This window comes from Mya arenaria, chromosome 10, assembly GCF_026914265.1.
Source record: "Mya arenaria isolate MELC-2E11 chromosome 10, ASM2691426v1".
Lineage (NCBI taxonomy): Eukaryota > Metazoa > Mollusca > Bivalvia > Myida > Myidae > Mya > Mya arenaria.
The window spans coordinates 57535925-57540909 of NC_069131.1; the positions used below are offsets into that span (position 1 = coordinate 57535925).

A 4985-nucleotide genomic window follows, 5' to 3' on the forward strand; every position below is an offset into this window, starting at 1 on the left:
CCGGGAATCGAACCAAGGTCGCCTAGGTGAGAAGCGAGTGAGCTTACCATTGCACAAACCGGACAACCAAACAACCATGTTTAGCAAGCAGCTCTTATGCACCAGTCTACTGGGGGTATACCGGTGATAGCGAGGGAAAATGGCCGCGTTTTTTACCTTTTTTTAACTTCCCTTTGTTTGCGTAAGGATACATCAAACTCGACTGGCAATTCTCGTGCGATATGGAGGGCACAGAAGCACATTGATGTGATACAATCGACACATAATCAGTATGTGTATACCACGTGATGAATTGCGTCATTAATGTTATGTCTGAAGGAAATATTTCAGCCATCCCGTTGTTTTCGATAAAAATGGCCGAGGAGTTCCAAATGGTATTTAGTATAACGATTTTTAACAAGAATTATATCAAGGTTAGCCTCAACTATTAGATTATCTGAATAAATGATCAAATTTACAGAGTGACTTCCCTTGGATATATCAGTACCTTCTTTAACACTATGTGAGTACTAAAAATGGTTTTAATTTTGAAAACAGTTGTCGTTGCGGAAAACTGCGCAGGCACGAGTTCATGCGTGTTGGAGCAATGTAACACTGATTTCACGATGGGCTGTCTAGACAATGTCTGCACATGTATCCCGCCGAGTAACAACAGTATGTAACAAAGAAATTTTTGTAGTTTATCAAATTTATAGACAGTTCGCGAACACGGAAGAATGGTGCCCGAATGTATTTCTCTTTATGTGCATGTGCCATTTTAAGTGCCATAACTATGATATCGGTGAGTTACAAAAACCACAAACATACAAACACCACCACAAACGTCCAAACACAACGCACGTACAAACACAACACACGTCCAAACACCACACACGTCCAAACACCACAAACGTGCAAACACAACACACCACAAACGTGCAAACACAACACACCACAAACGTCCAAACACAACACACGTACAAACACGTCACACGTCCAAACACAACACACGTCCAAACACCACAAACGTGCAAACACAACACACGACAAACGTACAAACACCACACACGTACAAACGCAACACACGTACAAACACAACACACGTACAAACACCACACACGTCCAAACACCACAAACGCCCAAACACCACAAACGTCCAAACACAACACACGTCCAAACACAACACACGTACAAACACCACAAACGTCCAAACACCACAAACGTCCAAACACCTCACACGTACAAACACAACACACGTCCAAACACCACAAACGTCCAAACACCACACACGTACAAACACCACACACGTGCAAACACCACACACGTCCAAACACCACAAACGTGCAAACACCACACACGTCCAAACACAACACACGACCAACGTACAAACACCACACACGTACAAACACCACAAACGTCCAAACACCACACACGTCCAAACACCACACGCGTACAAACATAACACACGTACAAACAACACAAACGTCCAAACACCACACACGTACAAACACAACACACGTACAAACACAACACACGTACAAACACCACAAACGTCCAAACACCACACACGTACAAACACAACACGCGTACAAACACAACTCACGTACAAACACCACAAACGTCCAAACACCACACACGTCCAAACACCACACACGTCCAAACACCACAAACGTCCAAACACCTCACACGTCCAAACACCACAAACGTCCAAACACCACAAACGTCAAAACACCTCACACGTACAAACACCACAAACGTACAAACACCAGACACGTACAAACACAACACACGTACAAACACCACAAACGTCCAAACACCACAAACGTCCAAACACCTCACACGTCCAAACACCACAAACGTCCAAACACCACAAACGTCCAAACACCTCACACGTACAAACACCACAAACGTACAAACACCAGACACGTACAAACACAACACACGTACAAACACCACAAACGTCCAAACACCTCACACGTACAAACACCACAAACGTCCAAACACCACAAACATACACACTTGAACACGCGCCTATAAGTAAACGTATACACACGCATCAAAATAGGTTAAAACTACAGATGATGGGGTACGCCAGTAAACGGTCAGTGAATCTCTAGTACACTGGTTCACTAGTCTAATGGCGTTTTCGTATTGCTTTCAGACTACAACTGTCCAACTGGTTTAGGCGATGAATGCCAAAAGAACCACGGACCATGTACCCATGGGGATCACCGTTGGCATTGTTATGACGGCCGTTGCCATTGCCGATCTTTTGGTTAGGTATGGCTTTAGTGTAGCTGATTTTGGTTTAAGTTAAGCTGTCCATCATTAAGGTGCAAAGATGTGTTTGTGAATTTCATATATCAACATCAAGATTATATATATATATATATATATATATATATATATATATATATATATATATATATATATATATATATATATACGAGGTATGTTCGGAAAGTTCCCGGACTGTACTAATAACTTTGTTATTTTTCAACGTAGAGCTTTGAAACTTCGGCCAAGTTGAGACACATATATATTCATTTTGATAATAAGTGGACATTCGCCTAAGTCAATACATTCTAAAAATATTGTATCCATAGCAACATAATATTTGCTGTTGTGGAGCAAGCCATATATATATATATATTGATTAACCATTATATTATTTTTGCATGGATTACTTTTGAATAGCACCCTTCTATTATGATATAATAAATAAAAGGGAGGTAATGAAACAATAGTTCACCATGGTTATATAACAATTTTATTAATTGTTTTCTTAAATAACATAAAATCGATATAAAAAGCTATCAGTATTTTTTTTTCAATATTTATACTTTACAATTTGAAACTTAAAAATAAACCTTTATATAGCTTTTTTGCATCAATGATGGATATATTACCTTAAATCAATATGTACAGCTGTAGTTTACACTCAAATAAATGATTACTAAATGGTGACATAAAATATCTCCTCTACAATGACCTATTTCTTTTAAAGGCCTTTCACAATACTAAATTGTGTGGGGAAGGTAAAAAAAGAACTAGTTACTAACTAACGAGATTCGTAGTCGTTTTAATGAGATCCGTAATTCGTTTAAGGGAGATTTGTCATTCATTTTAACAAGATTCGTAGTCGTTTTAACGAGACTCGTTAGTGACTCGTTAGTGGTTTAAACGAGATTCGTAGTTGTTTTAACGAGACTCGTTAGTGACTCGTTAGTGGTTTAAACGAGATTCGTAGTTGTTTTAACGAGACTCGTTAGTGACTCGTTAGTCGTTTAAACGAGATTCGTAGTTGTTTTAACGAGACTCGTTAGTGACACGTTAGTGGTTTAAACGAGATTCGTAGTTGTTTTAACGAGACTCGTTAGTGGTTTTAACGAGATTCGTAGTTGTTTTAACGAGACTCGTTAGTGACTCGTTAGTGGTTTAAACGAGATTCGTAGTTGTTTTAACGAGACTCGTTAGTGACTCGTTAGTGGTTTAAACGAGATTCATCGTTGTATACAACGCATTGAATTTTACTTACTGATGTACCTCATCCCATACAAGACATGAATTGTTGGGAATCCGGTATGCGCTATTTTAAATGGGGAAACATAGATGCGTTTTTTTTATTTTAACCATGTAAAGTAAGGTATCATCGGCCTCCTACAAGCTCGCTTTGACATGCCTAGGCTTGCTTTAAGGAAATACTGCAATTGTCGATTTTGTGACCATATGGTGCCTAGTCCCTTTAAAATACGTTGATTGCATTTTAGGCTACCGGTATTCATAAAACATCTCAAGTCATTATCTCACTTACATCATTTCCCCAATTTAAGTATTTCACTGGTCATTTGATATAATGATAACTTTATAATATATCAGTTATTTCATTTTGAGTAATTTAATGAATACACAAATTTAGTAAATTAATATATGTTAAAAACACTTATACATATATTAAAACACTTCTTAACATTTAGAAAATCAGCTCAAGCTAGAAAATGACTTCAGTTGGGAAATCAGCAAAAGTTAGGAAATGACTTAAGTCTGGAAATCGGCAAAAGTTAGGAAATGACTTAAGTTAGCAAATCGGCAAAAGTTAGGAAATGACTTAAGTTTGGAAATAGCCAAAAGTTAGGCAACGACTTAAGTTGGGAAATCGCCTTAAGTTAAGAAATGACTAAAGTTGGGAAATCGCCTTAAGTTAAGAAATGACTTAAGTTGGCAAATCCCTTTAAGTTAGGAAATGACTTAAGATGTTTAATCGATATCAACCCATCTCATGTCCCCGTAGCTTCCAATATTTTGTCAAACTCAAAAATATATTTAGATGTATGTAATGTTATATGTTTTAATACATTTTGACTTCCTTCATTTCAGATCCTGTACGCTCGGCTGTTATTTAGATGTATGTAATGTTATATGTTTTAATACATTTTGACTTCCTTCATTTCAGATCCTGTACGCTCGGCTGTTATTTAGATGTATGTAATGTTATATGTTTTAATACATTTTGACTTCCTTCATTTCAGATCCTGTACGCTCGGCTGTTATTTAGATGTATGTAATGTTATATGTTTTAATACATTTTGACTTCCTTCATTTCAGATCCTGTACGCTCGGCTGTTATTCACCTTATGTGGAAAATTGTTAATAAAGCATCAAAGCATACAAGTTGTTTTTATATTAAAAATTAAACATCTATAAAATCAGTGTTGAATTTCAAAAAAGCTATTACGCGCTATTCTTTAATCATTTATCCTTTGCAAGAAAAAATGACAACTTAATGCACCAGTCAATTGTACTCGCAATGGTCCGGGGGTATACCGGGGATAGCGGGGGAAATGGGCCGTGTTATTACCTTCCAGGTGGCCCCGCAGTGCCAAGTGAATATGTTGGTTTTGTTTCGCTCCGAAAATGGCGGGGAATGGGTCTTAACCTAGGATGTCCCCGGGGTGACTGCTCTGACTGAAAGTCGGAGTCTCCGCTATTCCCTGGACCTCGGAGGC

The 4985-nt window shown here is 38.0% G+C and overlaps 1 long non-coding RNA gene across 1 annotated transcript in view; it reads left to right on the plus strand.

Annotated features, from left to right (window-relative positions):
* The window catches only part of LOC128207042 (uncharacterized), a 2734-nt gene extending 452 nt beyond the window's left edge, over window positions 1-2282 (plus strand). Inside the window, exons 2-3 of the long non-coding RNA XR_008256641.1 lie at window positions 538-654; window positions 2141-2282. This is a non-coding gene — a long non-coding RNA (uncharacterized LOC128207042). The remainder of the gene's footprint in view (window positions 1-537; window positions 655-2140) is intronic.
* Window positions 2283-4985: the final 2703 nt, after the last annotated feature.